Source organism: Phyllostomus hastatus, unplaced genomic scaffold (assembly GCF_019186645.2).
Source record: "Phyllostomus hastatus isolate PE091 unplaced genomic scaffold, TTU_PhHast_1.1 phas_contig_80, whole genome shotgun sequence".
In the NCBI taxonomy this organism is placed as follows: Eukaryota; Metazoa; Chordata; class Mammalia; order Chiroptera; family Phyllostomidae; genus Phyllostomus; species Phyllostomus hastatus.
In genome coordinates this window covers 43,848,340-43,871,609 of record NW_025333960.1, presented here as the reverse complement: position 1 = coordinate 43,871,609, position 23,270 = coordinate 43,848,340, and the positions used below count along the sequence as shown (strand labels likewise).

Below are 23,270 nucleotides of genomic sequence, written 5' to 3'. Positions count from 1 at the left end.
AGTAAAAGAAGCCACAGGCAAAAAAGCTGCCCCCCAAAATTCAAATGAAAGTGGTCTAAAGAAAGATGAAATGAGGTCAAAATATTAGGAGATAGTGAAACACCTGAAAAAAATAAAGGGGAATTGTATAGACTCCTGACAAGAACTGTGCATCTTTCTGAGCTTATAAAGGCTAGTCCTTCAACCAAGATAAGGTGCTCACGGTAAGACACAGGAAGAGAAGCCACGGTGTGGTCCAACAGGCATGACTGTGATACTTTGGAAAGAGGCAGAATCCAAACACTTCAGACCAATTCACAGATAAGAAAAAACATTAAGAGAATTAATAAAACATTAAGATGTTGGCCTGGTTTCCATCTCTTTTTCTTCTTTCATAGTCTTTAGAGAAAACTATACTTATACTTTCTTTGTTGCTGTCACAGCATTATTCTTTGGATTCTGGGCCCAAACCCAATTCCAAACTACTGGAATCACTCAAATTGTGGTTTCATGGATGTCTTTTTTTTTTTAAGTGAGCTCACATGCCTTGGGCTGCCAACCATGAAGCTCTCTCTGCAAGTCACTGGACCTTAGAAAGTTCTTTCTTGTCAACTTTTTACTAAAAGTTGGGATTTCAGGTTAGCCACTCCTCTAAAGATGCTTCTAGATGGATTGAAATGGTCAAAGTTAAAAGAATCTGAGATCCCATTGCAGCTCTGTGGTCTCTGAATTCGTGACAACTGTGCTGGCAGATTCACCCCATGGACACACCACTTTGCCAAACTACCCAGAACACAGTATAAGCCTCCGTTTTCAAAGAGAACATCCAGACAGTTCCACAAACATTTACTGAAGATTAACTATATGGGAGAAATTCTTATAAGTCTTATAAATACGGAGACAGATGAAAGAAGCTAAGCCAGGAACAGAATCCAGTTTCTGCTCTGTGACTCTGCCTCCAATTTACTGGAGGATACCATGATCAGGAAATCACCTTGAAACAGATGCTCACACCGCGTTCTCTGCTGAAGAAACCAGGATGGTTTTGTGGTCTGTCTCTGAGCCATGCATTTCATAGAACATGTCCATAGAGAAAGAGAAAGAAACTATTTGGCATGTGCAGGAAGAAGATATCCACCCCTGCTGTTCCAATTCAGTTCCTTCTCTTAGTCACACACCAAGACGTGGGTATGGGGGAAACACATGACTTGAGTGGAAAGATAAGGGTAATTAGCAAAAGACACCGCTTCCTTTCCTCCTCAATCACAACTGTAATTAGGTCGGTTCAGCTTTCTTCACAAGCCCTTCTTGCTCAGGTGATCCAAGACAGGTGAATGAATACAAAACCCAGAACTATCTTGTAAGGGCTTCATGGAGATGAAAGAAACTTGAGCCCAAAGGATTCTTACCTATTTGGTTTCTCTTGCTGGCTCTCTCTACAAGGCATTTTGGCTGAGAAAGTCATCCACTGAGAAATAGAAACAGCTGTTCTGAATCTTTTTCAAAAGTAAAAATAGATTTTTTTGAATCTTGTTGCAAAAGGTGGAATCTTAAAATTAAACTAGATTGGGATGTAACCCTAGCAAGATTTGGGGTCAAATATGGTTCGAATCCAGCTCCTCTAATTTCTAGCTGTGTGGCCTGAAAAATTTTTTAACGTTGGTCCCGGATCCCTCTTGGGTAAACAGGTCATACACTATATATGCAATCTCTGAATTTCTTTTTAATTAGTGTTGCAACCGCAAACACTCATTAGTAACATTTCTCAATTTGTACATTAAACCTAAATAATAACTGCAATAAATGACTCTGTTTCTACTCAACCTGTATTTACCTGAAACACTTATAAAAGGGCTCACTCAAGTCCTGTGAAGAAAAGTAGCATAGAACATAATGCTTGCTTTAAAGGGTTTATACTTTAAGAAATGTTTCTTGGTGAGGAGTGAAGGAGAATTAACAAATAGTTCAGCTAGAATTTACAAAGACATAGTCGCATCACTTGATTCCAGAAGTAAAAGAAGCCACAGGCAAAAAGCTGCCCAAAAAATGCGAATGAAGGGGGCCTAAACATGGCCAAAATATGTCATTAAGTAAAAAGAGGTGCATGCATTTGTTAAAGAGCACTGGACGATACACACTTAAAATGGTGTGATTTTTCTCACACGATTCTCACACAAACCTTTGGGGGCTTTGCAGATGAAAAGACTGGAGCACAGAAAGGTGAGTTAACTGGCCCAGAGCCACACAGCTCCTCAATGGCAGGCCTGGAGTTCGAACCCAGGGCTGCCAGAGTCCACAGTCTGATGCTTTCAAACGGAAGCCACAGCTGTAGTATCTTTTAGAATATGCATGTCTGAAATCAGAGAATTTGTGTTTGGGCATGGAAATCAATGCAAAAAAAAGGGGGGAGCAGTGAGGAAGCACTTTTCTACACGAACATCAGGCACTGAGCTGTGAACCACGACACAATGGGAAGCACTTCCTTTGTTTTTAAGTAAGTAACCAGATGTACTCACTTTGTGTGGCACTCGTGCTCCAGGTCTGCTATTCATAAACGACATGCAAATGTACACGTATTGAGAATAAACTGGGACTCTTCTTTTAAAGCAAATCACTGAATGCTGTTTTAGAAGAGAAGATATTCTTGTAATATGGCTGAGCTCTATTCCATTGTTGTTGGCCGGAGTGCAAAATGAGACAACCCAGGAGGTTGTGAATTGCCCCCTGGAGTTAAAGGTCTTCATAGAATACGTGAGTGAAGCCCTGGCTGGTGTAGCTCAGTGGATTGAGCATGGGCCTGTGAACCAAAGCGTCACTGGTTCAATTCCCAGTCAGGGTACATGCCTAGGTTGCAGGCCAGGTCCCCAGTGGGGCGTGAGAGGCAACCACACACTGATGTTTCATTCCCTCCCTTTCTCCCTTTCCCTCTCTCTAAAAATAAATAAAATCTTTAAAAAAAAAGAATACGTGAGTGATGGCCTAGGTGTGAGGGAGACTCTGCTAAATTACAAAGGATTGAACCAGTTAAGTTTCTAGCTTGAGTCTCCCTTTTTGTTGATTTAATTTTGAAAAAGTATGAGTAAACATTTGCCAGGGAGAAGCAGAATGTCACGTCACTGACCAAACCAGTACTATTTTCCTAGCTTATCAGAGACAGGAGTATGTTAGAGGGCTGTTGAGTTTTCTTTTATGAATGGTTTTTAAAAGACTTCTCCAAAATTTATTTTGGCCTAACCATTCTACACATTCCCAACGATCCTTCTTCATTTTGCTGGGGGGGTGGGGAGTGAGAAGACAGGGGATTGATTCTCTGTTGGACATGACAATTGAAAGCTAATACTTCAAGAGTCTTTAAAATTAGTAATCATAAAAACAGTGGGCCAACAGCCATCTTCACACTGAGGAGAGGGCCTCAGCCTCCCTGCACAGGTGGCGGGGTCTCGGTCAGACGTTGGGACGGGAGTGGCTGGAAGGCAGGGAGCAGCCTCCCCCGCCCAAGTGCGCCCAGAGCAGGGCATGCTGAGGTCCAGGCCAGCCCTGACCCCGCCACATTCAAATCTCCCATTACGCATCCAGCCCTCTAAGAAGCTAGTAACCACAAGTCCAAAGTCACACTTGTCATAAATCGACCCAGGAGTGAAGGCTGAAAACAGGGCCCCAGAGATGCTGTTGGCCGGGGCTACGGCCCCTTTTGCCAGCTTCGCATTGCAGAGTTTGTACCATCACCTAAATATTCTGTTTACTTTCTTCCCTACTCCTTATGAAAGGGAGCATTTTCTGTTAAAGAACAAAACTAAAGAATGTGTATAAAATACTACCTCTACACCATCAACGATTATGTCTAAAAAGCTATGAGTTATTGAGGACTTACACTATTTTATTTTAGCTCCCTCCACCTCCCCACCCCTTGTCACCCTGCACCATGCCATAAAAGTTATTTTCCTATAATTTTATATATACTTGACGCAAAAGGTATTTTCCAGAATGTAATGTATTCTGGTAAGTTACTGGCAGTAATCTGCATAAAATTCATATTATTTCCAATAAATCAAATTGCATCTCCATTTAACTGGATTTGTTATACTTGAATCAAGTTTTTGTTTTCTGGGCCCTGGATGGCGTAGCTCAGTGGATAGAGCGTGGGCTGCGAACCAAAGCATCGCAGGTTCGGTTCCCAGTCAGGGTACATGCCTGGGCTGCAGGCCATGACCCCCAGCAACCACACATTAATGTTTCTCTCTCTCTCTCTCTCTCTCCCTTCCTTCCCTCTCTAAAAATAAATAAATAAAGTTTTTGTTTTCTCTTCTTAATTTTAAAGTGACAGAAATTGAATTGCTTATACCTTTTATAAACTCTGATGGTTATAAAAAACCTTCCCTCAGTTCCCTCAAGACCTTACTTTTCCCCTGTAGGTTGGCAGCCTGTTCTTACCTAAATGCCTCTTTATCTAGAGTCTGTGGAAATATATGTACACTTATTTATTCATAAGTTCCTACAGAAAAAAAAAGCCTTCCAAGTAAAAGCCTTCCAAGTAAACGCACAAAAATGGAAGAAATGTGGCACTAAATAAAAAATAAACCGTGGAAAGAACACTTGTTTACCGTATGAGCTGAAATAAGAAGGTAGGGCGTCAGCTTGTTTGGCCTGGGCTGGGAAACTCAGAATTTTCCTCACTTCCACACCTGTCTGTGAATGATGGCAAATGCGCCAGGGTATCGATTTGGTGGTTACACATGAATTTTACCCAGTAGGCAAGTTCACGAATATGCAATCACCAAATCATGAGGACTGACTGTAGGGTTTCTCAAAATTAACACTATTATGTGTTGGCCAATTAGCACATTAGCCACCAGTCGAATATGAGAGTACGGAGTAGAAGGGTAGGCCCTAAGGGCATGGAGCCAGGGACGGGTACACTTGGACAACCTTGTGGGAAAGTCAGAGCTCAGCCAGGAGGGGCCGATCCCACAGGTGCTGTCCCACAAGGGACTAAGGTCCCCGAGGAGAGGAGAGGAGAGACAGGGGAGCCTCAAAAGGAGACAACAGTAACCTGTCTCAACATTTTACTTTTTCCTTATTGTGGTGACCCTTTTATTATATGCATTATTGCTTAACTGGAGTAATTCAGGGGGACTTTTTTCTTTCCCAGTACATTTCTACCCTAAACTTATAAAAAATATACCAGTCTATATGCCCAAGTATTGTCATGCTAACACAGCAGAGGGAAAAACAGCCTAATACATAATGGGCTAATTTTGGCTGAAATGTTAATAGAAGTTGCAATACCAGGTTCTGAGGGGAGGCTTCTCTTTCTAATGCTGACAATGAAAACATTATTAAACCTGGAACAGCCACTCCTCTCTCTCCCACACCATCATATCCATAATAAAACTAACATAAAGACACACACTAGGCAAAAGAAAAAAAAGTGGTAGAAAGATACATGTGAATTTTGTAGCACTAGTATGAAAGCAGATCAGGCCATTCAATCAGGATGTTGTACATAGTAGGTCCTCTAGGGATCAGCTATGTAAGAAGCAGCTCTAAATTATAACTAATTAACTCATAAAGTGAAAATCCAGTCTGGTTTTCTGTCCGTGCTTGGCTTATCACCAACACTAATTAACCCTCTTGGATCTTTTCTTCAGTGAAAATCATGGGAGTTTATTAACACCATGGAGTCTGAAGGTATTTTAACTCAAGGCTATTTGTCATGGTTGGTGGCTAATTCAATGTCTCTTTCCACAAAGTTATTTCCTGTAGAGGATACCGATCTATAGATAAACCATAATTGTATACTGTGTGTCATTCATGAACGAGGCTTGGTTCCTGAGGTCGCACCCTTGTTATTTCAGACTCCACCCTAATTACTATGCTACTCCTCCCCTTCACTGAAGCCATCTCAGCGTTATGAAATGACTTCTCTCCAGTCCTGTGGCATTTATACTTTCTGTCCTTCATTTGGATTCTAGTCCTAAAACTATTTGGATAAGCATTTGGCACAGAGACTCCAGTATATGAGGGATGGTTGGTTGCTCTAATATGCATGGCTTTTTCAAAAATTATTTTAATCTTGATTATCCGACAAGGAAGAAAAATACATAGCTCCAGTTTGGCCAAAGTTTATAAATTTGGGAAAACTATTTCAAAGAAGTCTTTGTCATTCACATTTTATAGGTCAGAAGAATAGAAATAATCCTCCTGTTACTATCTGTTATCTTCAAGTGTTACAATCAAGTGAATTGAGTTGAAGGTTAAAATGTCTCTGATTTCCAAATAAGCCAGTTTATGCTGCTTTATTGTGTAACAGTTTGAAATTGGTTCTCTGGCCCAGCTGATGTGCAGCAGGTACAGTCCAGTGTGGCTTAAATGTCCCTGATTTTCTCCTTGGTCAGCAGGTGCGATGTTATTCAATATGTTTACTATCACCTCTGGTTCTTGGGGAATCAGGAAAGAAAACAGGAGAATTGCAAATACGTCCCTGACCTATTTTTAAAACCAGTTCAAGTGCAAGTTCTTGGTACAGTGAGTCAGAAGCATCTTCTTGATATGGCATAGCTCACCCGGGCTAAAACAATGAATGAATTGTATTGAAAATGTGAGAGTATAGATATGCTATTACTACGAAGCTTTAAGTAAATAGCCACTGTACAGGGTGCTAATTTATTTTAGTGCCTTCCGAAACCTCAACCATCAGAACGTTCTACCAGAAACTTCAGTCTGGTTATGTTACTTGCTGACACAATAATTCCCAGTGACAATGGTACAATTAATTTGAAGAACAGCAACTGACCTTCATAGAGGTTTACAGTTTCTGCTCATTTAAAAATAACACAATGGCATGAATTCAAATATTGATACATTTGAATACAACAAATATTTTTCTCTGAAACTAGCAAATCTAAGGGCAAATTGTTAGTTGCTGTGGACCACCAAACTAAGAATATTTTTAAATAGGCATTTTGGCCTTAAAAGACAAAATAGATAAAACCTAATGAAATGGGTATCTTAAAAGATATTGCAGTCAATATTATGAATTATGCTTTGACCAAGAGGACAAAGTAATTTTACTTATCCATCCTATTGATATCTTCCCAATGGTTATTTTCTTTGTCTTTTTCAATATCATCACCCAAGCTTGGAAGGATTTGACAATGTCCTGATAAACCATACTATGCTTAAAATTAGTTGAAAATACATATCAACATTTCCTTTCACACACAAAGCTTTACTGAAGTCCTATTATGAAAAATAGTTCAAAAACCTCGGGTCATTGAAGAGAGACCAGAAAGGATCTCAGTTTATTTCACTGTGTCCTAGTACTTCTGCAAAGAAAAACCCATAAAATTATTATTAAAAAGTTTCAGTAGGTATGATAGAATAAACAAGAAACTGCTTACATATTCCTTCTTACAAACGAGTGTATCAATCACTTCCACATCAGTTTTCTGAATTTCACTGACTTGAAATGGAGTATTGTTTGGAAATAGGCCAAGTACAGGCAGGAAACCAGGACTAACGTTTCCCGGGATGGACTAGTTAGTTTTCCTCGAGGGCTCTCTCTGACGGAGCAGGCTCCTGCCACTAGACATCTGACCTACCTCATCACTTGGCAACACATCCACATATGCTTAAACGGCAAAGGCTCAGCTCCATTTTGCTTATTGTAATCAATCAGGTAGGATTTTGTCTTTAAGTCAAATGGTTATCTCTTTGTGATTCCTGTGAATTGTCTAAATCCTCGGCAGGGAACCACTTTATTCTATGTAATAAGTAGGTTTTCCTGGGGGGGCAGGCTGGAATTGGGCTGACCTACACTGGTGTCTATTTCTAAAGGTTAAAACTCAGAGGACAGCAATGCTATTAACAGTGACTCTAAAATTACCAAGATGCAAATAACCAGGTGATCTTCTGATATCATGTATCTATGAGGTTGTCCATTCGGCTTGCACCCAAACCTGTTTAGAGAAACTACAGTTGTTTATAAACCCACCTCTGATACTAGCAATTGGCTGAAGCAGCTAAGAAAAATGCCACCATTGCCAATGGAATGATGCTCAGGCACTTTGGTCAATTACTGTCACTTTAGTCTGTAGACTAACCACAGTGTCTGCCCGCTTATCAGCCAAGTCTATTTACCCATACTTGTAGTGTTCGCCCACGACACAGGAAACCAAGAACTTCAGCTATCAAGGACACACAGGCGAGGGTTGTGGACGGTATTGATGATCAAGCTGCAAACTCGGTGCAAGGCCCTTTCTGAGGATGGCCTGAAGAGACTACAGAAAGGTCAATGGGTGGGTGTGGCCATATTTTCAGAAGGAGGGATGTGAATCCCTATCTAACCCAGAGTCTGCGCTGGAAATGGGCAATTTTACCTGGTGGCTGCTCCAGAAATTCCAAGCGTTAGCCCCACCATCCACAACATTAGCTCTAACGGATCAAGTTCTTTTTGCCCCAAATTGTTCCTCTCTAGAAATCTACTCTTAAGTCTAGAACTTCTAATATTAGGCAGGCTTTTGGATCTTTCTACATGTTACAAAGCAAAATGCTTACTGGGGAGAGTAACTTATTAGCTGTTTTTGTTAGTAGAAATTAATTCATCAGGAAGACTGATCAAAAAGTCATTGACTTTCCAGCTTGGGAGCAAGAAATTGGTACCAAGCACTGTGAAAAGAATATTGAAAGAAAAGTGGGCTCTGAGATAAAGTTCTGAGAAAAATCAATTTTACCCATGACCTATATACTAAAAGGAAAGTTGTTTGCTTGGCTGTCAATAAATAAATGTCAAAGCCAGAGAAGACACAAGGAGACAATCTTACCTCTGGGATAAAACAGACGTGTAATAAAATTATTTGCCCAGGCAGGAGTTTAAGGGCCCTGGGAAATGTTTGGCCTTACAGGAAAGCTTCTTATTTCCAATTATGTAGGATAAGTGGAGGGTATATCATTTCTCTACAAAGTCTCCAAAACAGCATCTTTTGGTTTTTTTTTCTTAATAAAGCTTCATGATAAAAAGCAACTATCTTAATAATTACATGGATTTACTTATAGACACCATTATCAAGGTATAAATTTAAATCCCGAAACTCACCACTGGAATGAATATCATAAAAATATTCCCTTCCTTCTTGAATTCCAGTATCAATTCATTTTAGATCCAGTTAAACAGGGTAATTTTAAAGTAATGGGAATTAAGTGGTATTTGCTGCTTAAAAAACAAGATATTATTCAAGATCGTATCTACTCCTTAGACTTGTCTTCTTAGTGCTGACTTAGATATATGCTTAGTGTCTTGGGGTATTAGGTAATACTTTAGGCCAAGAGGAAGGCCCCAAATAGATAAAAACTTTAACTTCTGCCTTCACATACACTTTTCCTTGGAATTCTGTAGCTTGGAGAAGATTTCATTGTCGCCTGGATCATGAAGTTCAATTTTGCCTTGAAATTGTTCCATGGGCCAGTGCTGGTAATTGTGTTAAAAGAAACTGAACTCATAAAGATTATGGCTAGAATGGGAGAGATTTTTGTTTTTAACTTTTCATCTTTTTCATATATACTGTATGAATGTTCTGAAATCTTTACAAGTTACATGTTAAAAAAAAAAAGTATTCCAAACAGGAAGCAGTTATAAGTAAAAGCAGAATTTGTGAAACTTGTCCCACTAAAGGGAAAGTGATCAAACTTCCCATTTTCTTACACGATGGCCTAGACCTGAACCTTAGTGCCTACAATGAAATATATTCTTTGAGTGATAGTATTTTAAAGCTGAAAATGATGGCACTTGTCAGTTTTTAATCAAGGTCTCATTACCAATGCCAATTTTCAGCCTTGACAACAACCATGTTGAACAGCCATAATTCGTAGTGATCTGCAAATACTCATCGTAAGTTACAGGAGGACTTTTTAAGTGTGAGATAATGATATTTGTGCCTTTTTATTATTGCTATTATTTTATTATTATTATAATCCCACACAAGTCCAAACACTGCAAACAAAACAAGATGAAATTTGTGCTCAGAATATTAGCTTTTCTATCCTCAACCTTCAAACAAGAAAAAAAACATGCTGATCATTTCCACGAGAATATGAAATATTGATGAATTTACAGAGGGGGTAATCTAGAAGAATCATAGTTAGATAATATTGATAGCTTAGTGAATGACATAAGCACGCAAATACTTGAGACAAAAGTACAAAAGGACTAAAGTCAATACGATTCTAATTAGAAATCCTGAGTGGGGTATTTCTAGACATGAATTATGTGTCTAACTCATAGATAAGTCATTAAAAGTTCTTTAGGATTTTGCTTCTCCACCTATAATAGTCCAAACACAAATAACTGGGCTATTAGCTTATTATAAGAAGCTTGTATGACAAAGACATTTGTTCAGAACTAGATGTCTGAAATGATGCCTCTATAACAAAGAATGCTTTACACACCTGGAATCCACCCAGAAGGAACAGAGAGAACAGCTCAGTTGGACAAGTGGGCATGCAGAATGTTCACACTGATTACTTGGTAATCAGAATGACTAGAGGTGGAGACCGAGAGGCAGTAGGTGGTTGTATAAAGAATGTTTGCCAATGCAATAAAGTATTGCAAACAGTGAACTGAAAGGCATATTATCATGGGGACAAAAGGGGTAGGACGAGGAGAGAAGAGAGAATAACCTTCCATAAACTTAGGCATTTGGCATAGACTTAGCAGTCAATCATTCAACAATATTTTACATAGTATAGGAAACTGTGAAAACAGTTGTTACAAAGGAGTTATTCTTCAAGTCTTGCAGAACACTGCAATGCTTTTTGATATGCTTTAGTAAGTAGTTCTTGAGGTTGAAAGTGTCATAAATTCAGTCATAGCAGAGCTAGGACAGAGCTGCTGAGTAAAAGGAAGAGAATAGGAGTTGGTCTGTTCTCAAGTTACTGTGGACTGGGTGTCTGTTATTACACCATGATATGAATGAGCCCGAATCAATACATTCAACCACTTTAGGCATCTGTTAGGTTTTCTGTTCTCCAGTATTAGAACTCATTCCTAGCTGAGATAGGACTTCTCATTTCCCATAGTTCAGCTGGGAGAGAATATGGGTGAGCAGAGTTGCAGGGAAAGAAAATGTTATTTAAAATGTCCCACGAAAAAGGAATAAATGATGTCACACTCACAAACTAAGAGCTACAGACATACTTAATATATCCTCTCCATTTAACAATAGTAATGATGACTATAAATAATTAGATATAACCTTACATTTCCCCTAAGTCCTTCCAGAACTTAAATGTCATTATTAGCCAAAGCAGATCAGTGCTTACAGAAAAGAAAAAACAATGAGGTCTATGTTGTGGCTATATTCCACCCTGTTCCCAGGGCTCCCCAGAGATGGCTTTAGTTCTTGTGAATTTTAGTGATTACCCGCATTCCAACACTCCCCGTCAGTATTATCAGCCTGATCTCTCTTAGGAGACTTAGATGCTTGAAGCCATTTTTCTGCACAAATCCAAGTGAGTGACCATGGGTACCCCAAATGCAGTATGTCTTACCCCTCAACATGCTTCAGCACTGTCATACCTCATTTCAATTTTGGGGACCACTATTCATTCATCTATTGCTTCCTAAACTAGCAATTGAGACTTTATAAACATTTCTCCTTTCTCCTAATAGCTGGTCAATGTCACTCATCAACTTCTCTAATCTGACTTTTCTTCTCTAATATTATAATCACTGACCTAATTTCAGACCTTTTTTATTATCCACTTCTAACTGACCTCTTCACAGTTGTAACCCCCTTAAATTGATCTTCCTCTTTATTATCACAATACTGCATTCCAGCCACCCACTTTACCAGTTTTCACTGAAATTATCTGCTCATAGATTCTCTCTACCACACCAGATGTTAGGTCCTCTGAGATCAGGAACTACGTCTTATTCATCTATAGAATCCAAATACCAACTATGATGCAAATACATAAAAGGTACTTTAAGAATTTTTTTTAAGATTTTATTTATTTATTTTTAGAGAGGGAAGAGAGAGAGAAAGAGAGAGAGAGAGAGAAACATCAATGTGTGGTTGCTGGGGGCCGTGGCCTGCAACCCAGGCGTGTGCCCTGACTGGGAATCGAACCTGTGATGCTTTGGTTCGCAGCCCGCGCTCAATCCACTGAGCTATGCCAGCTGGGGCAAGAATTTTTAATAAAAATTCAGCTATATAAAATTATACCAGAGACCACATTGCTATTATGAGTTTTAATATGATGAGCAAATCTTTTATTGTGATTAAATAACACTGTCAACTTCCACATAACTAACTTGACATTTTCTCTAAATCTGATGCTATTCAAGTAGAATTTGTGCTCTCCAACGGATACCCATAGTTCTTGGGTTTCTTATTTTTATCTTTTGGACCAAGAGACCATGCAGAATAACATGTCAATGGTAGGAAAGACAGTTTTGAACTATTTCTTTTACCCTCCTATTCCAAGTTCTACACAATTTTAGAAAACTCGGTTCCTGAAAAGTAAGACAAATAAAACATGTGAGTCCTGGTTATGAAATATGATGATGCAAACACTTAATCTTTCTTTAAATATAGAGTTGACATTTATGATTTTGAATTATTCCCTTTCTGTTTTGAGTTAGTTGGATGCCTATGCTTGTAGGTTTGTAAATATTTACTGTTGTGACTTTAAGAATCAACATTACTACTCGAGACTAATTACACTGTACCTCGAGGCTCTGTTTCACTTTCACCCTAAGCCAACACCTTCCATGAACTAACGGACAGGAATCTCGTGTCTAGTTCCTATCATAAGTCTACTTTAACACTCAAATTATACTTTCAGAGAGTGAAAAACCATGGGTGGTCAGAACCATGAAAACCACACTTGATTACAAAAACGGTGGGGCACCAGGAAGAAGAACATTATAATTCAAGGAAAATTCATCTTCACGGCAACTTAGTCATTATCCTATAGTTGTTTTGCAGAGAAAAACCACAACTTAGAACTCAAAGTCATCGTTACAGCTGGCCACGGTGCGCACATGTGCGCACCAGGCTTTCTCCGAGTCTGCAGAGGATGCCAAGCCCGCAGGTTGGTGTTCACTTTTGCTATTAGAGGGAAAAAAAACCAGACGGGGGTCCTCAGCTTTCATGTTGCATCAAGCCCTCACCTTTACCCAGGGATACCCTCTGTAACCTCAAGCAGAATGAATTCTCATCGAGCATGGAAATTGCTGGGGAGTGCAGAGCACACCTCGATTAAGGAGATGTCCAGGAGCAGTACTACTGAGTTATGCATCCTACTTTGTTGCTTGGTTTTTCCGGGAGGTAAGTGAACAATTAAAACCTAACAAGGGAGATATGGGGAGACCTTGTAGGTCCATTTCAAAACAACTAGCACCTGATGACAATCTAGTGCGGTCCAGAGCGAAAAGCAAAATCCACGTTGCTCATTCCTTTAGATCACTACTACACAGTCTTCACCAACCAGCACCTGTTTCCAGCTGAAGGCTAAGGAATTGGTCTTTCTCATATGATGTTCTATTTACTTATGCCTATTTCATTATGGACTAACCCTTAGTTACAGATATTTGAGTATTTCCATTCAAGCATTTTTGCTAAGGTATTGTTACAGTCTTGTTTTCTGTACTGTTTCTAATAGAAGCTCTTACCTCCGAACCCCAAAAGGCAACACTTGATAACAGGTATTGCTGACCTTAGAAAGATTAAAGTCAAAGATGGAATTGGGACAGGGTAGGAACAGGGGCTAGGAATAACAGGTTCTGCATAGTTAGTTGTGGTAACTAGCTTCATTTTACTCAAGGAAATAAGAAATTAGCAAACAGGTTCACCAAGAAATTAAGCAATGAGCAAATGCTCCCGCACTTTCCAGCACTGGGGAGAACACATTCACAGGCTCGAGTCAGTCCAAGCAGACACCTGAGTCAATACTCAGAAGCTCTTGAACTTGGAAAAGGTTTCCATTTGTTTTAAGTACTAAGAGATTCCTAGTTTTTCTTTTCCTCCTGGAAAATCTAATTTTGTCCTACATTTTAAATATTTTGACATGTCCAAAAACATCTATCAACAGTATACTTGTTTATGACAAAAGCATATTTTGAAGAATAGACCATAAGAACTGAATAACCTTTATAACAAAGCTTAGGCTGCAAGGTCCTTGCCTGAGTTACATTGGACAAATAGAATACAAAGCAAATTTTGGCTTTTCTAATTAGTTTTGTTCTGGTGTATCTCTCAGGCCAAGTTGAGGACACAGTTTCATTTTTCTGAGCAAGTAAAAGAGAGACGCAACAAGAAAGCTTACTGGGTTGACCCCAAGATTACCGTAAAAATAAATGTGTGTGTTACAGAAAGAACACTAAAATCTTGTGTACTTTTTCCTTAAGGCTTTTAAAATAAAAATGTTCCTCTTTTATCATCTATATAGTATTGTATTTCTCTCTTTTTTCTTTGTGAGCGGGTACATATATGTGTGTATATACACATACATATCAATATCCACAGATATCTCTCTATCTATATATCTATCTACTAACTGACCTAAATGGGTAAATCGGTACATAAGGGGAAGGAAGAGAGGAAAGAGAAAGAAAAAGAAGAAACTAAACATGTAAAAAAATTTGTAAGTTACCAGTGTTTAAAGCTGGACAACAGGGATATTGAGATAATCAGCATTTTTTTCTTGCACACAGGAGAAAATCAAGCTTTATGGAGACTAAATGCCATACTCACAGCTGTATTACTCAGCACTAACAGTATCATATTAGCAATGGACTTCTTAATGTTTTGAGGTAAAACTCACTAATTTATGACATCTAATCCACCTTCTCTGAAACTATTCCCAAAATTATATGGGTGAGTCTTAATATCCTTGACTATAGTTTCACCTACTAAGAAAAGTAGTCTCTTCCTGAATTTCTGTATATTAGACATTTGGCTTATGTGGCAACTACAACTTAATTTACTTTGATCTGTTATGTTATTTTTTTACAACTGTATTAACTACACTTTCACTACTGTCTCTTAATTTGTGGTCCAGAATACCCATCAAACATCAAACGGATTGCGTGCCTGTATTTGTAGGATCACAGTTTTGGAAGCCAGCTCGAAGGGCATTTTGAGCAACTTCCCAGCACCAGCCCCGTCCCTACAACAACCACAGCTGGGGACGTTGCACTTGGTCAGCTGTGGTCTCACCCAGTCCCTGCCACGGCTTCCCACGTGGTCTCTCCAGCCTCATTGTGGGCCCCTCTCCGGCCTGCCTTCCCCTCTCTGAACTCTTCTGCCAGCTCCCCAAGTGCACCAAGATCCTTCTTAGGTCAGGAATTTGGCAGGTGCTTTTGCTCTGTCTGGACTGTTCTCTCCCCGCTGTCCACCTGATTGGCCCCCAGACATTTTTCAGGTCTCAGCCAAGACACCATCTCCACAGACGGGCCCTCGTCACTGCCCCCGCCCCTCCTGGTTTCCATTTAAAGAAGTTGCTCCCAGTCACAGCAACTTCTCTTCTTTCCTTGACTTGAACTTTCTTCCAGTGTTGTCTTATCTTTCCTGGTTCAGAACACTATTTCTTTTCATTAGAAAGAAGAAGGAAGCAATAGACACTGAGTAATAACACTTTCTCTCACACCCACTGACTTCCTTACTCACTGCTTTGCTCTAAACGACACTAGAAGAATTCTTGGCTGTCCTTAGCATTTTTCCAAGTTTTGGCCAACTCTGGGTTTTAGTCTTCCTCACCCTGTACTTACAGCTCATCGAACACCTTTGTAAGTATTTCTCATTATGCATTCCTTTGTTCACTCATTCCACAAGCCATTTTAAAAATTAATTTTATTAAAGTCCCTATGTAGTACCATGAATTTCTCCAGTGGTATCTCTCTTGGGATAATGTGAAATGCTATCTCCAGACTTTTTAATCAGTTCACGTGAACTCCTTATTTTTAAGAACTCCATCTCCTATCAAAGCTGCCAATGATTCCAAATTGCCACCTGCAATACCCCTTCCGGTCCTCGTCTCACTCATCGTCCTAGCAACATCTGACACAACCGCCCTTTCCCTTTTGGGGGGGAAGTGATTCCTGGCTTGGATTGCAAGACAACACTTTGTCCTGGTTTACCTCCCACGATGCTGACGTTTAATGGGCTCCTTCCATGCAAAGTCTCTCAATGTTAGAGAAGCCAGAGCTTGGCCCTTAGGGCTCTACTTTTCTCCCTCCCTCTCTCTACTGTCTCTGCAGGTGATGTCCTCAAGGCCATGGCTCTGAATAGCATCCATGGACACTTGATTCCCAATTGTCTCTATTCGCCTGTGACTTCCTTCACGAACTCCAGATTCCTACAACCAAACGCCCAATTTGGCCTTTCCACTTGGACACCTAAAAATACCTCAAAGGGCTGGAAAGGAAGTCTTCATTTTCCTTCCAAAGCCGCTTTTCTGCTAGCTTTATCCGTCTTAGGAAATGGCTTTACCACCTGCCAGTGTCTTCAGTAAAAAACCTGATGATCATTTCGGTTCTTTCTTTCCTTCATTCCCACCCCTTATCCAGTTAGTCAGCAAATCCTATTAGCTCTGCCTTCAAATACTGCCTGACTATCCACTTCCCTCTAGGAGCACAGTGCTTCCTCTTGTTTTTCCATCACTGTCATTTCTGGTCTGCTGCAATTGCCTCCTGACTGGTCTCCGGTCTACTCTGGTCACCCTATAATACCTTCTCTTCAATGAGGCCACGGGGCTGTTAAACAGGTGGGCTTCCCAGACACTCTCCCTGACCACTGAATCCCATGTACCCCCCCCAGGTCACGCTCCTGATTACACTTTAAATATTTTGACTGCACTGAAGCTTGCATAATTACTCATTTATTGATTGATGTAGGTGTTTAATTGGAGATACTTCTTAGTTATGTGCTAAACAGAGTTTTATTCTCATTATCAGCACCCTGGACTGGTTTTCTTCATGTAAGGAGGGCTTGTGAGAAAAGCTTAATATTTAGGGAACATAAATAATGACTGCAAAGTGCACGAAACAAAGTAATACCCTCAACTCCATTTATGAGGTTCACAATAGGGTTTTATTGCCCTTAGTGATATTTCTACTTCCTACAACTATATAATAAACTTCAGCTCTATGTACACCTAATAATGAGTAAAAAATCATTTCCTTTTAGCTGCCATCTCTCGAAAGTGACATATTCGTCATGGAAAACAACTTGTTTGTCCTGTTTTTACTATAATTGTGTTCCTGCATCTGAACATTACAATTACTTGCTCAAAAGATGAACTGTTGGTTAACCCTTCTTGATGAATGAATCAGCTCACGGTGCTGGGTTCACTGTGAGCTGAGTTTTATGTGAATAGTTGCTCTATGTTTCATGCTCTGCTGATCTGAAAATTTAAAAAAAGTAAAATAAATAAAATAACCAGTCCAAAATTTCCCAGAGGTGGGAAAAGAGCAGATTTCTGTTCGGAAACACCTGGGGCTTTGGATGAGTTCCACTTTTCCAGAAGAGTGGTGAAATACGTGAAAAGCAAGTCAGACACCAGCAGATAATTTTAGTACAAGCTGGTGCGCTGAGGAGCTGAGCTGATGGACTGTCCTAGGGGAAACTTCCCCATCAGGTCAGATGCAGAATCCTGTGCCAGGAGTGGCCTATGAGAGGGCTGTGGTTGGCGTACATCTGACAGATTCCCTTTACACCTTCCTGGCAACTGTGAGAACAGGCCCGTCCAGTTTCATCTGCAATGTTTCATTTTCATTTTGAAATCGAGGATGGTAACATTTTGTGGGAGGCCATAGGTAGTTCTTAAGCAGGAAAGCCTGATTAATAGCAAACTGTCTGTCAAGAATACCCTTCTTTGGTCATCCATAAGAATCCCCTCTTGCCTTCAAGAAGGACTGATCCCATCTGGGTAGAGGATTATGCTATGAAATTATGAAAAACATTTATGGAAAATGGCTCTCACGTCATATTACAATTTGGACTTGATAGGAACTTGAAAAGTCAATAAGCTTAAATACCTGAGGCTATAATACTGAAGTCAAACTTTCTGTTAACTTTTCAAACTTAGAAATAGACAACCATATATATATGAATATATATTTGAATATATATATTTATACATCAATGTAACTAAATATTAAAACCAGCACACATTTTCTTTTAAACATAACTAAGTCAAAATTCATCGTTATTATTATGTTAAATAATAATTTTGTTGCTACTCCTGAAATGACATGTAATTAATTTGGGCTTAATTTAACCATTTAAACAACCGGAATCTTATACCCTTAAATTTAGATCTTGAAATTAAAATTTAGTAGTAAACATGTTATAGGTATGTGAGCAGAGTTAACATACATTTTTCCTGGGAAGGCAGCCCCCATCTGTAGCTAGCTAGCTATACATTTCACCGGCTTCAACAGTTTTCAGTTAATGATGTTGTACTGGGTGGGAAACTCTTGGAAGCTCATACCTTGTTACCACTTGAACAATCAAACTCGCTCACCCCCTAGGAGGTGCAACACTTGGATCAGAATTTGGGGGGAAGAAACTGAGCAAAACATTGGCAGACACAAATTACTTTTGATTTCTCTGCGGGTTATTTCACCTGAGGAAGTGCAAAGGAATGTCCAATCACTTGCTTGGCGTGCCTCACTAAATTACTCCTCCTTAAATGAAACTCTGAACAGCTTGTCTATTATTGTTATTATTAATTATTACTATTAATTATCATTATTATTATTATTATTATTACTTGGTTGTTGTTTGAGATACCAATGGAAGGAAACTGCTCTCCCAGTGCCCAGTTTTTTATCCCAACCAGCTGTTCGAAATGCAAATACTAAAAGGCAGCCAGCTAGCCCTCTGATGCCACCCGCGCGCGCACAGGGGACTCCGACCGGGATTTGGGCTGCAGCTGCGGCTCTGAGACGCTCTCACACACACACACACACAGCCGGGCTCCCCTCGCCTCTGCCGGCCTGCCGCTGCTGGTCCACGTCTCACTTCCTTTTGCAAGGCCAGCCGCCTGAATACCCTGAGTGGGTGGGAACACGTTCCAGCAATAACAACCCGGCTTCCCCAACTCACCAGCCTGCGAAGTTTCCTTTGCGCGAGGGCTGGGTGTCAGGTTTCAGAGGCTGCCCTCCTGGGCCCTGGAACTCCTGAGCTTCCACGCCAGCCGCAGGCACACCGGATCTGCTCTACAGGGCGACCATCGCGGGGACAGCTCCTTACGCTCCCAACCTGTGGCTCTGGCTCGCTCCTGGCCCCTGCGTGTCGGGACGGCGAGTGGCAGGACCGGAGCACCACCCCTGAGCGCGCACAGCCGCCTGGATCTGGAGCGTGAGAGTGAGAGGAAGGCGTGTCTCCAGCCCCAACGCGGATGTGGATGTGCGGAGCTCACCTCGGGCCCTCTCGGCGGTGACTCAGAGGCGCTGGGCTCCTGGTTCAGTTCGCTCCTGCGGAGCTTCAAACCCTGGCGGCAGCTCATTTTTATTCCTTTATTTCTCCCTGGTTTGTTTGTTTTTTTAAAATATCTCTTATTGAAAGAGCCCAGGGCACTGTGAGAACAGCTTCCAACGTTTTGCATCCCCCCCGCTCACCCCAGGATGTCTCATTAAGTACAGAGAGGGAAGAATTGCCCGTGGAGAACAGAGAAAGGCCCCGGGACATGGAAGGGCAGTTCCAAATTCGTTTTAAAAGTTAATATCTGTAAATACCAATACATTAGTCAGTATGCACCAGGCTCACTTTGCCTCCTAGTCACTTCGGAGATCAGTAGGTTAGTAAGTAGAGGTTCGATTAGAGCAAACGAAACCAGGAGGACATGCTTCCCTGAACAAATATCAAGAGCCTACTATGTGCCACACCCTGTTCTAGACATTTGGGATTCGTCCCAAGAGAGATCCTCGCTTGCTCTCTTGGGATGGTGTTTCAGACAGACTGAGATCCCTGAGAATCCAAGGTTGTCTGCACTTGGTAGCAGCTGGTTTAGTCCTCTGTGTGAAATTCAAGTTCCAAACCTGTTGCTTGCACTCACGTTGGTGAACAGTGAGCAATGACTGCTTAAACTTTCATCGTTTGACAGGGCGCCTCGGAGAATCAGCTGGGAAGCGTTTCTGGGAGAAGCGCTGCGGGAAGGAGGTAGGAGAAGACCCCCAAACCAGAACGAAACACGAACAGTAGTAGCAAAAGAGTGGAGAAGGGGAGTGTTGAAGAAAACACTCGATCCCCCAGGAATCTGTCTACTCTATTAGGGAAACATGGAAGAAGTTCTATTTTCTGATGTCCTTATCTTGAAAATGGGGATAATAAAATGCCTTCCTAGGGTTACCGTGGGTAAAGGAGTTTATGTCGGTGAAGTGCATCGTGATTCCATGTGCTGGCTAAGTTTATGACTCTGGTAGCACTTACCTACTTCATTCTCCCGAAGCAAGGTCCACTACGGAGAAATTATTCTGATCTACCGGGATAAAGTGCAGGACGCTCAGGCCGTAGATTTTCTTTTTTCTTTTTTCTTTTTTTTTTTATTAATCATTGTTCATATACAGTTTTCTCTAGGCTGTAGATTTTCAAAACAGGTGTACTGGGGTCTGTGTTTGTGATAAGCCCATTCTGCGTCCATCGGCAATATCTAAGCATGTAACAAGTGTGCGTCTACCGGCCTGGGAAGAGATGAAAGACTGAACATAACAAACTTGAACCTTTTCTACCTTACGTAGCACATTAATTTAAAACAACTCTCTGTGCCATACAATAATAATCTGTATTCTTCACCTAGGTCACGTGTTTACTCACATTAATCCCAACAGCTAGTATTTCCTGTAGGCAGTGCAGGTTCTAATACCCTTTCCCATATATCATTTCATTTGACTTTCACAGCATCGCTTTGAAACAGTAAAGGCTCCTACTATGTTTATTGTCCCCATTCTAAGAATGAAGAAACTGAGGCTGAGACAGTCCCAACACAAGTGCCGGAAATCAGGAAGGTCCATGAACCGAGAGCTCGGGTCTGCTGGGTCCTGACTGGCCAGGCTCGTGGTGGGCGCAGCACAGTGCTGCCTCCCTGTTACCCCTAGGAAACGTTCCTGCTGGGAGAAAGTCTAGCACATTCTGGGCCTGCTCTCCTTGTCAGCCTCCCCTAGGTAAGTGTGTCAGCTGCCTCACAGGGTCAGCTCTTGCAGGATCAACTCTCCTGCAGTCACTTGTCATGTAAGTCCTGCCCTGCAGGTTCCGAGGCTCAGAGGCCCTGGGGTTACACAGCGATGCTGCAGAGCTACTGCAGAGCAGGGAGCCTACCCTTCCTCCGGGAAGAGGGGTGCCGAGGAGGAGAGGGCAGTGGGAGGGCACGAGGCAATGATTTGGGGCCACTTCATGGAGGACCCTTGGAACAGAGGCAGAGCAGAGGAAAAGCCCCGTGATGGCGTCATGTGACATAACAAAAAACAAATGCCTTCCCGTACCTGGAGTTTATGGAGCACAAATTGAAAAGATACAATTTTTGTCAGTAGGTTTACCATTCAGTACATATAGCATTGGGGTCAACAAATATACATGTAGATGGGAGGTTTCTAGTGGAAAATGGCAAATTGATCACATGTGTTTCATCTCCCCTTCCCTAAACTCCTCTAACACGAGAGTATTTTAAATGTCATTGAATCCTGAAGACAAATAAAAGGGAGAGGAGAAGTAAAGTGACAAAATAAACTGCACTAGATGGTGGGAGGAACCTAAGTCAGACGGAGGCCTGGGTTAATCCACTGCACCCCTGTAGGAAGGGTTATGGATAAGACGCATGACATTTCTCCCTGCTTAACACTGAGAGGCACCAGTGAAGTGGGCCAGCTGGTGGGGTGAACACAGGGGCTTGGTTAGATGTCTGCGTGCAGAATGGTTGGACCCAAAGTTTCCTTCCCCACGACCGTGCACTCAACCAACTGTAACTTCGTCCATCTGTTTAACCCAGCCTCCAGGAGACCGGAGGGTTATTTTCTGGAGAAAATAAACTAGGTTAATTTGTGGTTTAACAAGATGAATAAAACACATGTATTTTTACTTGGCTTCTACAGAAAATGAATTAAAAAGAAATTTATATGTAAGACAGAGAAAAACCTCTTGAAATTGAAAATATTCTCACCATTTTAAATATTCAGTAATTGACAGATGGGTTACAAGTTGAGAACATCTCCAGGAAAATAGAACAAAAAGATACAGACATAAAAATTTGGAGAAAAAGGAAAAAGTTTCTAACTAATGGAAATTTCAGAGAATTCCAAAAAAGAAACTTCAATTTTTATGCAGAAATGGATGAAAAAAACAATTAAATAAATAATGCAAAATCCACTCCAGAAGTGAAGGATCTTTGACTCTTTGGGATCGAATGTTCCCCTAAAGGCCAGGAGAATATCATTTTTAATTAATTAGTTAATTAATTAAATACACCAATATACATCATTCTGAACTATTAGAAGCCCAGGAATAAAGAGAACAACCTAAAACGTCTTCCGGAAACACAGAGCAGATCACATGTAAAGGAAAAGAATGAAAATTGCGTTAGATTTCTCAAGAGCAATAATGGATTGAGAAGGTTCTTTAAATGTGTCTTCACATTTTAAAAATGAAATTCCTTTGAACTTAGAATTGTATACCCAGACCAAACGTTAGCCAAGTGTGATAAAAGACATGTTCAGACACGCAAGGATCCAAACATACACTTCTCATACCATTCTTTAAAGAAGGATCCCCCAGACAAACTTACGAGTCAAGAAAGAGGAAAAGAGGGAGCTCAGGAAATGCAGAACCAACGGAGAAGGCAATGAAGTGAAGTCTCCTGAGCAACAAAGACTAGCAGGCCTAGCAAGAAGCAGAAGGATGAATTACAGTAGGAACGCCTCCAGGAAATGAACAGGAAAGAAAATAATTATTTGATGTACACGTCCATTTGACCAACTGATGCACGCGTGTGCAGCAGAGACCGGAAGTGCTCGCCCAGGTCGATGTTCTCCTTTTCCTAGGTACCCCACTGTGTTTCCTTGCTTGGCCCTTGTAGGCAGGAAGGCGTGTAACTGAGTGCTGGTTAGGAGTGTGTGCGTCGCAGTGGTGGCCCCCACTTCCAGGCCATTCCCGTAAAATGACCTATGAGATCCTCCATGCTTTTCCTCTTTTCTTATTAAAATCCAGATGCAAAGACTCCTTGAGGAGCTCTGTGGCCCTAGAAGACATTAAAGCCCCAGAGGAAAAAAGTTTGTAAGTCTGAGTGACTGTGGGCAC

At 40.9% G+C, this 23,270-nt stretch overlaps 1 protein-coding gene across 1 annotated transcript in view; it reads right to left on the bottom strand.

Annotated features, from left to right (window-relative positions):
* The window catches only part of RAB27B (RAB27B, member RAS oncogene family), a 53,753-nt gene extending 34,412 nt beyond the window's left edge, over positions 1-19,341 (bottom strand). Inside the window, exon 1 of the mRNA XM_045850014.1 lies at positions 19,089-19,341. The gene's annotated coding sequence lies outside the window, so the exon portion shown is untranslated. The remainder of the gene's footprint in view (positions 1-19,088) is intronic.
* Between the last annotated feature and the right edge of the window lie 3,929 nt (positions 19,342-23,270).